The sequence below is a fragment of the Panulirus ornatus genome, chromosome 41, assembly GCF_036320965.1.
Source record: "Panulirus ornatus isolate Po-2019 chromosome 41, ASM3632096v1, whole genome shotgun sequence".
Taxonomy (NCBI): domain Eukaryota; kingdom Metazoa; phylum Arthropoda; class Malacostraca; order Decapoda; family Palinuridae; genus Panulirus; species Panulirus ornatus.
The window spans coordinates 9,667,647-9,688,721 of NC_092264.1; positions in this window are offsets into that span (position 1 = coordinate 9,667,647).

Below are 21,075 nucleotides of genomic sequence, written 5' to 3' on the forward strand. Positions count from 1 at the left end.
CTCCTGATGGGGGGGCTCTTCCTTACCTCCTGATTGGGGGGGGTCCCTCCTTACCTCCTGATGGGGGGGCTCTTCCTTACCTCCTGATGGGGGGGCTCTTCCTTACCTCCTGATGGGGGGGCTCTTCCTTACCTCCTGATGGGGGGGCTCTTCCTTACCTCCTGATTGGGGGGGGTTCTTCCTTACCTCCTGATGGGGGGCTCTTCCTTACCTCCTGATGGGGGGGCTCTTCCTTACCTCCTGATGGGGGGGCTCTTCCTTACCTCCTGATGGGGGGGCTCTTCCTTACCTCCTGATTGGGGGGGGTTCTTCCTTACCTCCTGATGGGGGGCTCTTCCTTACCTCCTGATGGGGGGGCTCTTCCTTACCTCCTGATGGGGGGCTCTTCCTTACCTCCTGATGGGGGGCTCTTCCTTACCTCCTGATGGGGGGGCTCTTCCTTACCTCCTGATGGGGGGGCTCTTCCTTACCTCCTGATGGGGGGCTCTTCCTTACCTCCTGATGGGGGTCCCTCCTTACCTCCTGATGGGGGGGCTCTTCCTTACCTCCTGATGGGGGGGCTCTTCCTTACCTCCTGATGGGGGGGCTCTTCCTTACCTCCTGATGGGGGGGCTCTTCCTTACCTCCTGATGGGGGGGCTCTTCCTTACCTCCTGATGGGGGGGCTCTTCCTTATCTCCTGATGGGGGGGCTCCTCCTTACCTCCTGATGGGGGGGCTCTTCCTTACCTCCTGATGGGGGGGCTCTTCCTTACCTCCTGATGGGGGGGTTCTTCCTTACCTCCTGATGGGGGGGCTCTTCCTTACCTCCTGATGGGGGGGTTCTTCCTTACCTCCTGATGGGGGGCTCTTCCTTACCTCCTGATGGGGGGGCTCCTCCTTACCTCCTGATGGGGGGCTCTTCCTTACCTCCTGATGGGGGGGCTCCTCCTTACCTCCTGATGGGGGGGCTCTTCCTTACCTCCTGATGGGGGGGCTCTTCCTTACCTCCTGATGGGGGGGTTCTTCCTTACCTCCTGATGGGGGGGCTCTTCCTTACCTCCTGATGGGGGGGTTCTTCCTTACCTCCTGATTGGGGGGGTTCTTCCTTACCTCCTGATGGGGGGGGCTCTTCCTTACCTCCTGATGGGGGGGTCCCTCCTTACCTCCTGATGGGGGGGCTCTTCCTTACCTCCTGATGGGGGGGCTCTTCCTTACCTCCTGATGGGGGGTTCCTCCTATGTGCCACTCATTTCCCATCTCTCGTGAATGTGTGTGTGTGTGCGTGGACTACCTTATCTCCGTACCTACCTGGAAAAAAAAGATATATACATATTATATTGTGATCTTTTATTATCATATTTAATCGCTGTTTCCCGCGTCAGCAAGGTAGCGCCAGGAAACAGACGAAGAATGGTCCATCCGTTCATATACACATAGATATACATAAACGCCCATGCCTGTTCATATACATAAATATATATATCAACATATACATACATATACATACACAGACATATACATATATACACATGTATATATTCGTACTTTCTTGCCTTCATCCATTCCCGTCGCTACCACGCCACACACGTCCCTGATTCATTCAGATCTCGTATAATTCTCTGTTGTAAACAAAGGAACTGTTGTCCAAAATTATACTTTACAATCTTACCCTTGAGCACGACGGTACGACCCTTGAGCAGGATGGTACGACCCTTGAGCACGACGGTACGACCCTTGAGCAGGATGGTACGACCCTTGAGCACGACGGTACGACCCTTGAGCACGACGGTACAACCCTTGAGCACGACGGTACGACCCTTTAGCACGACGGTACGACCTTTGAGCACGACGGTACAACCCTTGAGCAGGACGGTACGACCCTTGATCAGGATGGCACGACCCTTGAGCACGACGGTGCGACCCTTGAGCACGACAGTACGACCCTTGAGCACGACGGTCCGACCCTTGAGCAAGACGGTACGACCCTTGAGCACGACGGTACGACCTTTGAGCACGACGGTCCGACCCTTGAGCAAGACGGTACGACCCTTGAGCACGACAGTACGACCCTTGAGCACGACGGTCCGACCCTAGAGCACGACGGTACGACCCTTGAGCACGACGGTACGACCCTTGAGCACGACGGTACGACCCTTAGGTACGATGGCATGGCCTTTGATCTGGTCACATATTAAGCTTTTAAACAATATTCGGCATCACCTACCCACTCTCACACAAACCACAACAGAAAAAAATGTCTCCACACAAACCCAACCACATTAAACTCTCACAACAGAAAAAAAAAAGGGCCTTCAACCTTAGCCAATGCCAACATTTAAAAAGAAAAAATACAGATATAAGTCTAACGGGCCTTTTTTTTAAACCCAGTTTTCAGTTGTCATAACATCAGGGACTCGGAACTGGATAGAGAAAGACACAAGGACACACCAGGAGGAAGAGGACCACAAAATATTTCATTTTACTCCAACAAAATATTTGATTTTACTCCCACAAAATATTTGATTTTACTCCCACAAAATATTTGATTTTACTCCCACAAAATATTTGATTTTACTCCCACAAAATATTTGATATTACTCCCACAAAATATTTGATTTTACTCCCACAAAATATCTGATTTTACTCCCACAAAATATTTGATTTTACTCCCACAAAATATTTGATTTTACTCCCACAAAATATTTGATTTTACTCCCACAAAATATTTGATTTTACTCCCACAAAATATTTCATTTTACTCCAACAAAATATTTGATTTTACTCCCACAAAATATTTGATTTTACTCCCACAAAATATTTGATTTTACTCCCACAAAATATTTGATTTTACTCCCACAAAATATTTGATTTTACTCCCACAAAATATTTGATTTTACTCCCACAAAATATTTGATTTTACTCCCACAAAATATTTGATTTTACTCCCACAAAATATCTGATTTTACTCCCACAAAATATTTGATTTTACTCCCACAAAATATTTGATTTTACTCCCACAAAATATTTGATTTTACTCCCACAAAATATTTGATTTTACTCCCACAAAATATTTGATTTTACTCCCACAAAATATTTGATTTTACTCCCACAAAATATCTGATTTTACTCCCACAAAATATTTGATTTTACTCCCACAAAATATTTGATTTTACTCCCACAAAATATCTGATTTTACTCCCCCAAAATATTTGATTTTACTCCCACAAAATATTTGATTTTACTCCCACAAAATATTTGATTTTACTCCCACAAAATATTTGATATTACTCCCACAAAATATTTGATTTTACTCCCACAAAATATCTGATTTTACTCCCACAAAATATTTGATTTTACTCCCACAAAATATCTGATTTTACTCCCACAAAATATTTGATTTTACTCCCACAAAATATTTGATTTTACTCCCACAAAATATTTCATTTTACTCCAACAAAATATCTGATTTTACTCCCACAAAATATTTGATTTTCTTCCCACAAAATATTTGATTTTACTCCCACAAAATATCTGATTTTACTCCCACAAAATATCTGATTTTACTCCCACAAAATATTTGATTTTACTCCCACAAAATATTTGATTTTACTCCCACAAAATATCTGATTTTACTCCCACAAAATATATGATTTCATTCCCACAAAATATTTAATTTTCCTCCCACAAAATATATGATTTTACTCCCACAACATAATTGATTTTACTCCCACAAAATATTTGATTTTACTCCCACAAAATATTTGATTTTACTCCCACAAAATATTTGATCTTACTCCCACAAAATATTTGATTTTACTCTCACAAAATATTTGGTTTTACTCCCACAAAATATTTGATTTTATTCCCACAAAATATTTGGTTTCACTCCCACAAAATATTTGATTTTACTCCTACAAAAAAATCTGATTTCACTCCCACAAAATATTTGATTTTACTCCCACAAAATATTTGACTTTACTCCCACAAAATATTTGATTTCACTCCCAAAAAATATTTGATTTTACTCCCACAAAATATTTGATTTCACTCCAACAAAATATCTGATTTCACTCCCACAAAATATTTGATTTTACTCCCACAAAATATTTGATTTCACTCCAACAAAATACCTGATTTTACTCCCACAAAATATCTGATTTTACTCCCACAAAATATTTGATTTCACTCCCACAAAATATCTGATTTTACTCCCACAAAATATCTGATTTCACTCCGACAAAATATCTGATTTCACTCCAACAAAATATTTGATTTTACTCCTATAAAAAATCTGACTTCACTTCCACAAAATATTTGATTTTACTCCTACAAAATATCTGATTTTACTCCCACAAAATATTTGATTTCACTCCCACAAAATATCTGATTTCACTCCCACAAAATATCTGATTTCACTCCAACAAAATATCTGATTTCACTTCCACAAAATATCTGCTTTTACTCCCACAAAATATCTGATTTCACTCCAACAAAATATCTGATTTCACTCCCACAAAATCTAGATTAGTGCCTCATCACCTGCACACAGGCGACACCACACTGCTCTAAGGTAATGATGAGAGGCACCCACACACACACAGACATGGGAAGGGTCGTCGAGGCACACGACCTGATCCGATTACCCGGCACAAACAGCCCAATTTGCGGGTGAGGAGGGTGGGGTGGGGAGAGGAGGCATCGCCACGGAGCAGGGAAGGAGGAAAACACTGCCATCAAAGCCTTAGGACGGTCTTAAACCCCCCAGGGCCTGCCAACACCCGCTTGAAACCGCCTCCTAAGGACGACCCCTCTGGCTATACCGCTTCCCCATCCCCTAAGGACGACCCTCTGGCTATAACGCTTCCCCATTCGCTAAGGACAACCCTCTGGCTACACCGCTTCCCCATCCCTTAAGGACGACCCTCTGGCTATACCACTTCCCCATCCCCTAAGGACGACCCTCTGGCTATACCGCTTCCCCATTCGCTAAGGACGACCCTCTGGCTATACCGCTTCCCCATTCCCTAAGGACGACCCTTTGGCTATACCACTTCCCCATCCCTTACCAAGTGAGTAATGAATCCTTCTTCTTAATCCCCAGCTCACACATTGTTACATAAGTCTCCCTGCACCCAGTGTACGTTGCTGGGGTTACCCTGCACCCAGTGTATGTTGCTGGGGTTACCCTGCACCCAGTGTATGTTGCTGGGGTTACCCTGCACCCAGTGTATGTTGCTGGGGTTACCCTGCACCCAGTGTACGTTGCTGGGGTTACCCTGCACCCAGTGTATGTTGCTGGGGTTACCCTGCACCCAGTGTATGTTGCTGGGGTTACCCTGCACCCAGTGTATGTTGCTGGGGTTACCCTGCCCCCGGTGTATGTTGCTGGGGTTACCCTGCACCCGGTGTATGTTGCTGGGGTTACCCTGCACCCAGTGTATGTTGCTGGGGTTACCCTGCACCCAGTGTATGTTGCTGGGGTTACCCTGCACCCGGTGTATGTTGCTGGGGTTACCCTGCACCCGGTGTACGTTGCTGGGGTTACCCTGCACCCGGTGTATGTTGCTGGGGTTACCCTGCACCCGGTGTACGTGGCTGGGGTTACCCTGCACCCGGTGTATGTTGCTGGGGTGACCCTGCACCCGGTGTACGTGGCTGGGGTTACCCTGCACCCAGTGTATGTTGCTGGGGTTACCCTGCACCCGGTGTATGTTGCTGGGGTTACCCTGCACCCGGTGTACGTTGCTGGGGTTACCCTGCACCCGGTGTATGTTGCTGGGGTTACCCTGCACCCGGTGTACGTTGCTGGGGTTACCCTGCACCCAGTGTATGTTGCTGGGGTTACCCTGCACCCAGTGTATGTTGCTGGGGTTACCCTGCACCCAGTGTATGTTGCTGGGGTTACCCTGCACCTAGTGTATGTTGCTGGGGTGACCCTGCACCCGGTGTATGTTGCTGGGGTTACCCTGCACCCAGTGTATGTTGCTGGGGTGACCCTGCACCCGGTGTATGTTGCTGGGGTTACCCTGCACCCGGTGTACGTTGCTGGGGTGACCCTGCACCCGGTGTATGTTGCTGGGGTTACCCTGCACCCGGTGTACGTTGCTGGGGTTACCCTGCACCCAGTGTATGTTGCTGGGGTTACCCTGCACCCGGTGTATGTTGCTGGGGTTACCCTGCACCCAGTGTATGTTGCTGGGGTGACCCTGCACCCGGTGTATGTTGCTGGGGTGACCCTGCACCCGGTGTATGTTGCTGGGGTTACCCTGCACCCGGTGTACGTTGCTGGGGTTACCCTGCACCCGGTGTACGTGGCTGGGGTTACCCTGCACCCAGTGTATGTTGCTGGGGTTACCCTGCACCCAGTGTATGTTTCTGGGGTTACCCTGCACCCAGTGTATGTTGCTGGGGTTACCCTGCACCCGGTGTACGTGGCTGGGGTTACCCTGCACCCGGTGTACGTGGCTGGGGTTACCCTGCACCCAGTGTATGTTGCTGGGGTTACCCTGCACCCAGTGTATGTTGCTGGGGTTACCCTGCACCCAGTGTATGTTGCTGGGGTTACCCTGCACCCGGTGTACGTGGCTGGGGTTACCCTGCACCCGGTGTACGTGGCTGGGGTTACCCTGCACCCAGTGTATGTTGCTGGGGTTACCCTGCACCCAGTGTATGTTGCTGGGGTTACCCTGCACCCAGTGTATGTTGCTGAGGTTACCCTGCACCCAGTGTATGTTGCTGGGGTTACCCTGCACCCAGTGTATGTTGCTGGGGTTACCCTGCACCCAGTGTATGTTGCTGGGGTTACCCTGCACCCAGTGTATGTTGCTGAGGTTACCCTGCACCCAGTGTACGTTGCTGGGGTTACCCTGCACCCAGTGTATGTTGCTGGGGTTACCCTGCACCCAGTGTATGTTGCTGGGGTTACCCTGCACCCAGTGTATGTTGCTGGGGTTACCCTGCACCCGGTGTATGTTGCTGGGGTTACCCTGCACCCAGTGTATGTTGCTGAGGTTACCCTGCACCCAGTGTACGTTGCTGAGGTTACCCTGCACCCAGTGTATGTTGCTGGGGTTACCCTGCACCCAGTGTACGTTGCTGGGGTTACCCTGCACCCAGTGTACATGGCTGGGGTTACCCTGCACACGGTGTTGTCGTCCTAACTCGACCCCTTGTGTAAATTAGCTCCTCCACCCACTCTGTCTCCTCCCCTAGTGGACATGTGGCAACGTCTCACCACCACCACCACCTCTCTCTCTCTCTCTCTCTCTCTCTCTCTCTCTCTCTCTCTCTCTCTCTCTCTCTCTCTCTCTCTCTCTCTCGTGGAGACTTTACTGGATCAGTGAGTGATGAATGAGAGAGATGGTGGATCACTGAGGGGGGGTGAATCAAACGATGGTGGATCAGTGAGTGATGAGTTATAGGATGATGAATCAGTGAGTGATGAATATGAGGAAGCTGGATCATCAAATGATGAGTGGGTGCTGGTGTCAGTGGGTGGTGGTGTCAGTGGGTGCTGGTATCAATGGGTGCTGGTGTCAGTGGGTGCTGGTGTCAGTGGGTGCTAGTGTCAGTGGGTGCTGGTGTCAGTGGGTGCTGGTGTCAGTGGGTGCTGGTATCAATGGGTGCTGGTGTCAGTGGGTGCTGGTGTCAGTGGGTGCTAGTGTCAGTGGGTGCTGGTGTCAGTGGGTGCTGGTGTCAGTGGGTGCTGGTATCAATGGGTGCTGGTGTCAGTGGGTGCTGGTGTCAGTGGGTGCTGGTATCAATGGGTGCTGGTGTCAGTGGGTGCTGGTGTCAGTGGGTGCTGGTGTCAGTGGGTGCTGGTGCCAAAAAGTTTAAAGAGATGTGACCCTACGAGTGTAGAACACCCCCCCCTCCTTCCCCTCCCGTAGAACCCCCTTCCCCTCACACACCCCCCTTCCCCTCACACACCCGCCTCCCTCCCCTCCATCTAGTAATGTACGAGGAGGTAATTACGACGTAAACCACCTCTTTACTGACCCCTCAGTACGATGGGTCGACCCCTTTTGCTCCATCCTTTCTCTCGTGTATTAGAACAATACATGGTTATTCATCATCATCATACACTCACTCATGTATAAGAACAATACATGGTGGTTATTCATCATCATCATACACTCACTCATGTATTAGAACAATACATGGTTATTCATCATCATCATACACTCACTCATGTATTAGAACAACACATGGTTATTCATCATCATCATACACTCACTCATGTATTAGAACAATACATGGTTATTCATCATCATCATACACTCACTCATGTATAAGAACAATACATGGTTATTCATCATCATCATACACTGACTCATGTATAAGAATAATACATGGTGGTTATTCATCATCATCATACACTCACTCATGTATAAGAACAACACATGGTTATTCATCATCATCATACACTCACTCATGTATAAGAACAATACATGGTTATTCATCATCATCATACACTCACTCATGTATTAGAACAATACATGGTTATTCATCATCATCATACACTCACTCATGTATTAGAACAATACATGGTTATTCATCATCATCATACACTCACTCATGTATTAGAACAATACATGGTTATTCATCATCATCATACACTCACTCATGTATAAGAACAATACATGGTTATTCATCATCATCATACATTCACTCATGTATAAGAACAATACATGGTTATTCATCATCATCATACACTCACTCATGTATTAGAACAATACATGGTTATTCATCATCATCATACACTCACTCATGTATAAGAACAATACATGGTTATTATTCATCATCATCATACATTCACTCATGTATAAGAACAATACATGGTTATTCATTATCATCATACACTCACTCATGTATAAGAACAATACATGGTTATTCATCATCATCATACACTCACTCATGTATAAGAACAACACATGGTTATTCATCATCATCATACACTCACTCATGTATAAGAACAATACATGGTTATTCATCATCATCATACACTGACTCATGTATAAGAATAATACATGGTGGTTATTCATCATCATCATACACTCACTCATGTATAAGAACAACACATGGTTATTCATCATCATCATACACTCACTCATGTATAAGAACAATACATGGTTATTCATCATCATCATACACTGACTCATGTATAAGAATAATACATGGTGGTTATTCATCATCATCATACACTCACTCATGTATAAGAACAATACATGGTTATTCATCATCATCATACACTCACTCATGTATAAGAACAATACATGGTTATTCATCATCATCATCATACACTCACTCATGTATAAGAACAATACATGGTTATTATTCATCATCATCATACATTCACTCATGTATAAGAACAATACATGGTTATTCATTATCATCATACACTCACTCATGTATAAGAACAATACATGGTTATTCATCATCATCATACACTCACTCATGTATAAGAACAATACATGGTTATTCATCATCATCATACACTCACTCATGTATAAGAACAATACATGGTTATTCATCATCATCATACACTCACTCATGTATAAGAACAATACATGGTGGTTATTCATCATCATACACTCATGTATAAGAACAATACATGGTTATTCATCATCATCATACACTCACTCATGTATAAGAACAATACATGGTTATTCATCATCATCATACACTCACTCATGTATAAGAACAATACATGGTTATTCATCATCATCATACATACACTCATGTATAAGAACAATACATGGTGGTTATTCATCATCATCATACATTCACTTCTCGTGAATAACATCATCCACGGTGATCAATTTTGCTTTACACACTCACCCCGGATCCTCCTCATTGCCCCCCCCCCAACCACTGTGAAAAGGGCGCTGTGTGTGGGGCGCTGTGTGGGGCGCTGTGGGGCGCTGTGGGGTGCTGTGTGTGGGGCGCTGTGTGGGGGGCGCTGTGGGGCGCTGTGGGGTGCTGTGTGGGGGGCGCTGTGTGGGGCGCTGTGGGGCGCTGTGGGGTGCTGTGTGTGGGGCGCTGTGTGGGGGGCGCTGTGGGGCGCTGTGGGGTGCTGTGTGGGGGGCGCTGTGGGGCGCTGTGGGGCGCTGTGGGGTGCTGTGTGTGGGGCGCTGTGTGGGGGGCGCTGTGGGGCGCTGTGGGGTGCTGTGTGGCGCTGTGGGGCGCTGTGGGGCGCTGTGGGGTGCGCTGTGGGGCGCTGTGTGGGGGGCGCTGTGTGGGGCGCTGTGTGGGGGGCGCTGTGTGGGGCGCTGTGTGGGGGGCGCTGTGGGGCACCGCCCTCCCCCCCCACACACACAGGTCTGACACACATATCTCCAGGAAATATCCCAGAAATGCCAGTCTATCGTGGGGGGTTGTGGGGTTGTGGGGTCGCTCAACCTCATACGTTATCCATACGACCTGACCTCTGACCTGACCTCTGACCTGATTAACGTGAAAGAACGCTGGAGAACAAGGAAAGGGGGGGGGGGGCGAGGGGGAGGGGGGTTTAGAGTCTACACACACACACACACACACAGACACACACACATACACACACACACACACACACACACACACACACATACACACACACACACACATACACACACACGTCTATCTATCTATCTATCATAATCATACTTCACTTCTGCTCATCTCTGACCCGAAGTAGATTATTTAACCTTGGTAAAGCTTGGCTTTATCTTAATCACAGGGTCAGGGTCAGATCTACTTCAGGGTTAGATCTACTTCAGGGTTAGATCTACTTCAGGGTTAGATCTACTTCAGGGTCGGGTCTATTTCAGGGTCAGATCTACTTCAGGGTCGGGTCTATTTCAGGGTCAGATCTACTACAGGGTCAGATCTACTCCAGGGTTAGATCTACTTCAGGGTCAGATCTACTTCAGGGTCAGGTCTACTTCAGGGTCAGATCTACTTCAGGGTCAGATCTACTTCAGGGTTAGATCTACTTCAGGGTCAGATCTACTTCAAGGTCAGATCTACTCCAGGGTTAGATCTACTTCAGGGTCAGGTCTACTTCAGGGTCAGGTCTACTTCAGGGTTAGATCTACTTCAGGGTCAGATCTACTTCAGGGTCAGATCTACTTCAGGGTCAGATCTACTTCAGGGTCAGATCTACTTCAGGGTCAGATCTACTTCAGGGTCAGGTCTACTTCAGGGTTAGATCTACTTCAGGGTCAGATCTACTTCAGGGTCAGGTCTACTTCAGGGTTAGATCTACTTCAGGGTCAGATCTACTTCAGGGTCAGATCTACTTCAGGGTCGGGTCTATTTCAGGGTCAGATCTACTTCAGGGTCAGATCTACTCCAGGGTTAGATCTACTTCAGGGTCAGATCTACTTCAGGGTCGGGTCTATTTCAGGGTCAGATCTACTTCAGGGTCGGGTCTATTTCAGGGTCAGATCTACTTCAGGGTCAGATCTACTCCAGGGTTAGATCTACTTCAGGGTCAGATCTACTTCAGGGTCAGGTCTACTTCAGGGTCAGATCTACTTCAGGGTCGGGTCTATTTCATGGTTAGATCTACTTCAGGGTCAGGTCTACTTCAGGGTCAGGTCTACTTCAGGGTCAGATCTACTTCAGGGTCGGGTCTATTTCAGGGTCAGATCTACTTCAGGGTCAGGTCTATTTCAGGGTCAGATCTACTTCAAGGTCAGGTCTACTTCAGGGTCAGATCTACATCAGGTCATATCTACTTCAGGGTCAGATCTACTTCAGGGTCAGATCTACTTCAGGGTTAGATCTATTTCAGGGATAGATCTATTTCAGGGTCAGATCTACTTCAGGGTCAGAGCTACATCAGGTTCAGGTCTACTTCAAGGTCAGATCTACTTCAGGGTCAGATCTACTTCAGGGTCAGAGCTACATCAGGATCAGGTCTACTTCAAGGTCAGATCTACTTCAGGGCCAGATCTACTTCAAGGTCAGATCTACTTCATCGTCAGATATACTTCAGACGGCCTTGAAGGATACTCATTATCCCACGCCTCTATCCCACGCCTCCAGGCAGCCTTGAAGGATACTCATCATCCCACGCCTCTATCCTACGCCTCCAGGCTCCCTTGAAGGACGATACTCATTCTCCCACGCCTCTATCCCACGCCTCCAGGCAGCCTTGAAGGATACTCATCATCCCACGCCTCTATCCTACGCCTCCAGGCTCCCTTGAAGGACGATACTCATTCTCCCACGCCTCTATCCCACGCCTCTAGGCGGCCTTGAAGGACGATACTCATCATCCCACGCCCTTATCCCACGCCTCCAGGCAGCCTTGAAGGATACTCATTATCCCACGCCTCTATCCCACGCCTCCAGGCGATCAAGAGGCCAGACTTGTAATGTACTAAATACATGAGGCCAGAGACCACCCCCCCCCACCTCCTCATAAGAAGTCCAAAGGCCCGCGCCAAGCGCATGTCACTCATACTCATGCATACTCATGGTCCCCTCATGAACAAACCTAGGCGCATGTCACTCATACTCATGCATACTCATGGTCCCCTCATGAACAAACCCAGGCGCATGTCACTCATACTCATGCATACTCATGGTCCCCTCATGAACAAACCCAGGCGCATGTCACTCATGCATACACATGGTCACCTCATGAACACACCCAGGCGCATGTCACTCATGCATACTCATGGTCCCCTCATGAACAAACTCAGCCATGTGTACGCCATGCATAATGACAGTGGAAATATGAGTTGATAATGAGCCTCATTATGAGTAAGGCAATTAACACCAGACTTCAGCTAGGAGGTGATTAACAAATTCCTCATTTATCATTTATCATTCTCTGTTAAATATATTCTTTAATGATAATAGTTCCAAGGATGGTGAAAGAAGAAGTTATTTTCGACTGAGTATATCACAGATTTCTTATCAGGTATATTGATATATCTAGAGATAAGCAAAGTATGAGTTATTTTCATATATCAACAGATATGTTGTTATATTGAGAGATAAGCAAATTATTAGTTATTCGCATATATTATCAGGTATATTGTTATATTGACAGATAAGCAAAGTATGTTTGCATATATCATCTGGTATATTGCTATATTAAGATAAGCAAATTATTAGTTATTCGCATATATCATCAAGTATACTGTTATATCAAGAGATGAGCAAATTATAAGTTATTCACATATACTATAAAGTATATTGTTATACTAAGGGATAAGCAAATTATGAGTTATTCGCATATATCATCAAGTATACTGTTATATCAAGAGATGAGCAAATTATAAGTTATTCACATATACTATAAAGTATATTGTTATACTAAGGGATAAGCAAATTATGAGTTATTTGCATATCATATCAAGGTATACTGTTATATCTAGAGATAAGCAAATTATGAGTTATTCGCATATATTATAAAGTATATTGTTATACTAAGGGATAAGCAAATTATGAGTTATTCGCATATATCATCAAGTATATTGTTATACTGAGATATAAGCCAATTATTATTCATTTACATATGTAGTGAAGTGCACACATACTGAACAGCTTTCTCGAACGCAAGGTGATGTATGCGTTCAAATTTTCGTCTATTTTTCTTTGATCTTAGTCATCCCTTACTCCCAAGAACTCCCTCCAAAAGTCTACAGTGCCTCCAAAACCCGTCCTTCCGGTAACCACTCTCAAAAGCCCCTCCAACGCATCCCTCCCACAGTCCATAACACCTACAAAACCCCTTCCCCTTTAATCACCATTCCCAGAAACCCTCCAACCCACCTCTCCCACACCCATCAACTCCTACAAAACCCCATCTCTCCCCTCCATCCGCTCATACCTGCAAACAGACCCTATTGTCAAAATATACCAGAATTTTCCCAAAATATTTCGCCGTATTATTCGCATAAACAACCTCTTCTACTATTGAAAATATTGAAGTAATTGCATAGAAACTTCCCAGAATGTTTCGACTGCGAGAGAAAACGTGAACAGGAGGAGGGATGATGGAGGGGAAACTCTACGAAATCATACGGTGGTTTATGGCACATTCTGGGCAAGCTAGGGTGGGGGTCATTATGGTGTCAATATGGGTCACAAGCCGATTATACCAGCAGGGACTCGCCGACCTTCCATGCATTCCATTCTCACCCTTACCACCTTCCTGACTGAGGTGGAAAGTCACCTTTCCATTTTCCATTTCCTCCCCCCCCCCTCACCATCCATGTTTTCCCTCTTCAGTTCACCACGCTAAAAGCAGAGTAAATGGTGTAATCCTATGATGGCATATGCACTACCCTCTTTGCATTACTCTCTAATAGTCTTTTTAATACACACACACACACACACACACACACACACACACACACACACAACACACACACACACACACACACACACACACACACACACACACACACACACACACACACACACACACACACACGTGTGACGTGGCGTATATGTCTTTTCCTGGCGCTACCTCGCTGGAGGGGGGTTGGATGCTATTTCATGTGTAGCGGAGTGGCGACGGGAATGGATGAAGGCAAGCAAGTATGAATATGTACATGTGTATATATGTATATGTCTGTGTATGTGTATGTCTGTATACGTTGAAATGTATATGTATGTATACGTGCGTGTGTGGGCGTTTATGTATATACATGTGTATGTGGGTGGGTTGGGCCATTCTTTCGTCTGTTTCCTTGCGCTACCTCGCTGACGCGGGAGACGGCGATCAAGTATAAAAATAAAAGAAATACACACACACACACACACACACACACACACACACATATATATATATATATATATATATATATATATATATATATATATATATACCATACAAACCTCTAACAGCCAGGATCGAACCCGGGACCCCTGTGCAACAGGCATGATCGCTACCGCTAGGCTATGATTGCTCCCGCCTGTGGCACAGGGGTCCCGGGTTCGATCCTGGCTGTTGGAGGTTTGTATCTTCTATGAAGGAAAACACAAAGCGTCAAACGCTTTCGTATATTTGCATCATCTGGACTGTGTATAGATGAAGAGAACCAGAGCATAATCCACCACCCGCAACTGGGCGAGGCAGACAAATGAATTAAGAAACAGGTGAGGGGGATTAGGGCACAGGTCACCCCTCGACCACCTCACCTCTCTAACGTTTCTTAATCATACAGTTTATCTGGTCCTTTCGATGCTTACATATTATGCCAGTGCTGTGTATGCTAAGGATACAAGGATCTAAGAGAAGGATATAAGAGTAAATGTTGTTGGGGTGTGAAGCAAAGGTTTGGGTATTAGCTATCTAAGTCGGGAGAATCCCTCTCCAGTAGTTGAGGGACCTGGGCTTTACCTAAATCCGCTGGATAGTTCACAAATACAATTAGTTGATAATCCAACGAGCGAACAGAATATATATATATATATCAGATTTAGCTTTGACTACACCTTAGGATCTTGTAACAATGTTGAAACCATGACCACTGGCGAATCGTTTTCGACTTAACTTTCAACATTGCCTCCTGCAATGCTGGTGAACATGAGAGTTGCACAAAAATACAATATGATAAGACTTGAAATTGACGATCTTCGCATCGATCTTGAAGGCAAACTTGCGATGATGTTATAAATGAAAGCGATGTGGACGTAGTTTGGGAGAGTTTCAGTAAAACGTTCAAAGCAGTGGAGGGATCATCTGTGCCAACGCTCAGTACACAGTACTTTTTCCCAATACTAAACTAAAATGGGTGAAGTGACAATAAGCAGCTTAATAAAGCAAATTATCTAAGTCTGCGCAAACAAACTCAGAGACTTATACGCCAAAGAAAACGTCAGTATGAAGCGTAACTCACTGAAAATGGTTAAAGAAAGCGGAGGGAAGTTTATGGGTATGTTAGAAGCAAGAGAGTCACAACCCAGTCAAATGGTCCAACCACAACTGAAAATGGTGGTTCGGTACATGATACAGAAGACCTGGCAAAGATTTCAGAGAATGTCTTCGCATTCGTATTTACGACTGAAGAGATACAACCCACTTCACGAATCCAGGTCCTACGCTAAGACAGGAAACATTTTACGACACATGGATGTGACTTGAAGATATATATATATTGTATCAGCAGTAAATGCAGTGAACATAAATAAAACAGCAGATCCAACAATGATTTATCCGAGGAGAGTGAAAGTGGCGAAGAATGAGATAGTTAAAACCCTTGGCTTGTTCTCTTCAGCAAGTCACCACTTGCCATGGGGAAAGTTACCGAGGGAATGAAAACTTGTTAAACTACCATCTTCATAAAAGGGGAATGAACTATTGCCCACAAATCATCGCCCAATTAGCTTAACGTCAGAGGTTGGTGAACGTATGGAAACCATCATTTCGGACAAGACTGTGAACCATCTACAAGAGCCACCACTTAGTGAACCATCTACAAGAGGCCATGCACTAGTGCCCACAAATCATCGCCCAAACAGCTTAACGTCCAGAGCTTAGTGAACCATCTACAAGAGCACCACTTAGTGAACCATCTACAAGAGCCACCACTTAGTGAACCATCTACAAGAGCCACCACTTAGTGAACCATCTACAAGAGCCACCACTTAGTGAACCATCTACAAGAGCCACCACTTAGTGAACCATCTACAAGAGCCACCACTTAGTGAACCATCTACAAGAGCCACCACTTAGTGAACCATCTACAAGAGCCACCACTTAGTGAACCATCTACAAGAGCCACCACTTAGTGAACCATCTACAAGAGCCACCACTTAGTGAACCATCTACAAGAGCCACCACTTAGTGAACCATCTACAAGAGCCACCACTTAGTGAACCATCTACAAGAGCCACCACTTAGTGAACCATCTACAAGAGCCACCACTTAGTGAACCATCTACAAGAGCCACCACTTAGTGAACCATCTACAAGAGCCACCACTTAGTGAACCATCTACAAGAGCCACCACTTAGTGAACCATCTACAAGAGCCACCACTTAGTGAACCATCTACAAGAGCCACCACTTAGTGAACCATCTACAAGAGCCACCACTTAGTGAACCATCTGCAAGAGCCACCACTTAGTGAACCATCTACAAGAGCCACCACTTAGTGAACCATCTACAAGAGCCACCACTTAGTGAACCATCTACAAGAGCCACCACTTAGTGAACCATCTACAAGAACCACCACTTAGTGAACCATCTACAAGAGCCACCACTTAGTGAACCATCTACAAGAGCCACCACTTAGTGAACCATCTACAAGAGCTACCACTTAGTGAACCATCTACAAGAGCCACCACTTAGTGAACCATCTACAAGAGCCACCACTTAATGCCTCGCAACATGGTCGTCGACGGAAAAAAATCCCTCATGTCTGACAAATAAAATGGATTTCTTTATTGATATGATAATCAACATGTATGATGAAAGTCAAGCAGATGGTGTTATGTGACCCAGACTTTCCAAAACGCATTCGATGAAGTTCCACATCAAAGGTGCGATCAAATTCCAAATCAAAGGTTACGAAGGACAAGTCACATAGTATCGATGGGGTTTGTACCAAAGAAGGTTAGGTATTTGGTTCACTGGCCGTAAACAAAGGGTTGTGATCAATTGCCAAGCCTTAGAATGATCAGACGTGAGAAGTGGCGTACCACAAGGATCAGTCTTGGGACCACTTCTCTTTCTCATATGTGCTCATAATATTGATAATGGGCTGCACTGCAAGATATCGAAATTCGCACAAATAAATCTATATTGGAAATTGAGCGTCTGAAGCTTCAAATGGACATAGACAAACTGATAGATTAGGCCCGTAGGTGGCAAAAGAATTCTAATATCGAAAAGTCCAAACATTTACATGTCGGTTGGAAAAAGAGTAAAGGCAAGATACTGTATGAATTCTGTTGAACTACAAAAGCTAAATCAAGAGACTTGGGTGTAAAAATCTAGTCATCAAAAGCCATGTAAACAATGCCTAGAAGCAGTTAAAAAAATAAAAAAAAGGCGAAAAAATTCTTGGATTTATAAGTACGTCAACTGAATTTACGTCCAGGGAAATTGGCCCTTACTTTTTACGTTACTCGTGAGTCCCCATCTTGAATATTGTGGTCAAGTTTGGTCACCTTTCACCTCAGGAAAGACACAGATAGACTAGAGTGAGTACAGAGATGAGTTACCAAGATGTTTCCATGACTGGGAAACAGAAAACGACTGACATATATCTACTCACAATAATCACAATAATAATAATAATGACAATCTCAAATGGCTTACACAGTGAGAGATTCGTCGAAATACATCCATAGTGAGGGCTAGAAACTCGTAGGCTAGTTTGACCTCGAAATGGGATGAAGTACATTTACTTCAACTGGACTGTTCAACTTATGAAATGATTTACCAATGACAGTGGTTCAATGTACTGCCACAGATACGTTTCAGAACAGACTCGACTTAAAATATTTCGCTTCAGATCCACGACTGGCATTCGTTGTTTCTCTTCCTCACTACGAGTTTATAATACCTTTTTATTTATCTCCCCTAAAATATTATGTACGTGTTTCTTTTACCACACTAATCGATGGTTCCTATATATCTTCTATGATCACATCCAGCCTCGAAGGGACAAATTGGTCTGTTGCTCTTTGAATCCTTCTGCATTCCCTCGAGTGGTTAGAATGGAATGGTCCATTGTTAACAAAGAATTGTGTATTGGGCAAACTGAAATGGGAAATGTATTAGGAGGATCTTCGTCTCGTTGTGGAGGTGTTAACGAATGTCTATGTTGCACAGAAGAGAGTGACTGGCCACAGCGCTTTGTATTGTGAGGTTCACAGATTTGTATCTGCTTTAAGAAATGGTGGATGTGCGGGGACGTGATGTGATGTCCAAGTGATGGGGGAAAGGAGGGAAGGATGAGTTCTTTGTACAGGAAATGGGAGGACTGTAAAATCTTGCTAAATATGTTATACCAGGCAGTGTTCTGGGGGGCATTTTACGTGGTCGTAAAAGTGTGTGTGTGTGTGTGTGTGTGTGTGTGTGTGTGTGTGTGGGTGTGTGTGTGGGTGGGTGGGTGGGTGGGTGGGTGGGTGTGTGTGTGGGTGGGTGGGTGGGTGTGTGTGTGTGGGTGTGTGGGTGTGTGTGTGGGTGTGGGTGGGTGGGTGGGTGGGTGGGTGGGTGGGTGGGTGGGTGTGTGTGTGTGTGTGTGTGTGTGTGTGTGTGTGAGGCAGTGTCCAATGCTTTATGGAGACCTATTGCTACTAGGGCAGTGCGGGAAGGTGGTGGGTCTGTGGTCGGTGGAAGCCATTTAGGTTATGGTGTGTGTGTGTGTGTGTGTGTGTGTGTGTGTGTGTGTGTGTGTGTGTGTGTGTGTGTGTGTGTTTGTGTGTGTATGTGTGTGTGTGTGTGTGTGTGTGTGTCTGTGTGTGTGTGTGTGTGTGTGTGTGTGTGTCGTGAACCCCCTCTCCACATTTCAAGAACCCACTCCTGGCGTCCACACTGGTATGAAAATCCATAGTTAAACAAAGTGACTTCCACCCTTGTGGCTTGGAGACGCAAGAGCCAGTATAGGTCAGTAATGACCCGCGAGGTGTGTCTACATCACCAAGATCATGGACAATTATATACAAACGTTAATTAAATGGTATTAATTAAAAGGCAAAAGTTACGTTAATTACTTGGATTATTTTGTGTCTGGCCTCCAATAATGCATTAATCCTCCTCCACCTCCTCTTCCTCCTCCTCCTCCTCTTCCTCCATCTCCCCCTCCTCCTCTACCTCCTCTCCCCCACCTCCTCCTCCTCCTCTTCCTCACTCAGAGATCATATGTTTATATATTTACCATTAAGGTGTTTTCCCCCACCTGACCCGCTACACCACAACATGTTCCATACATGAGATGTTCACTTTATATTTACCATCTTCATATTTCATCGAACGTACCACAAAACTTAGCTTGAAGTTCAACTGAAAATAACCACAAAACTTAGCTCGAAGTTAAACTGAAAATAACCACAAAACTTAGCTTGAAGTTCAGCTGAAAATAACTACAAAACTTAGCTTGAAGGTCAACCGAAAATAACCACAAAACAGAGCTAGAAGTTCAACTGAAAATAACCACACAACTTAGCTTGAAGTTCAACTGAAAATAACAACAAAACTTAGCTTGAAGTTCAACTGAAAATAACCACAAAACTTAGCTTGAAGTTCAACTGAAATAACCACAAAACTTAGCTTGAAGTTCAACTGAAAATAACCACAAAAAGTATCTTGAAGTGCAACTGAAAATAACCACAAAACTAAGCTTGAAGTTCAATTGAAAATAACGACAAAACTTAGCTTGAAGTTCAACTGAAAATAACCACAAAACGTAGCTTGAAGTTCAAATGAAAATCACACCAAAACTTAGCTTGAAGTTCAACTGAAAATAACCACTAAACTTAGCTTGAAGTTCAACTGAAAATAACCATAAAACTTAGATTGAATTTCAACTGAAAATAACCACAAAACGTAGCTTGAAGTTCAACTGAAAATAACCACAAAACTTAGACTGAAGTTCAACTGAAAATAGCCACAAAACTTGGCTTGAAGTTCAACTGAAAATAACGACAAAAATTGGCTTGAAGTTCAATTGAAAATAACCACAAAACTTAGATTGAAGTTCAACTGAAAATAACCACAAAACATAGCTTGAATTTCAACTGAAAATAACCACAAAACTTAGCTTGAAGTTCAACTGAAAATAACCACAAAACTTAGCTTGAAGTTCAACTGAAAATAACCACAAAACATAGCTTGAAGTTCAACTGAAAATAACCACAAAACTTAGCTTGAAGTTCAACTAAAATAACCACAAAACTTAGCTTGAAGTTCAACTGAAAATAACCACAAAACTTAGCTTGAAGTTCAACTGAAAATAACCACAAAACTTAGCTTGAAGTTCAATTGAAAATAACCACAAAACTTAGCTTGAAGTTCAACTGAAAATAACCACAAAACTTAGCTTGAAGTTCAACTGAAAATAACCACAAAACTTAGCTTGAAGTTCAACTGAAAATAACCACAAAACTTAGCTTGAAGTTCAACTGAAAATAACCACAAAAC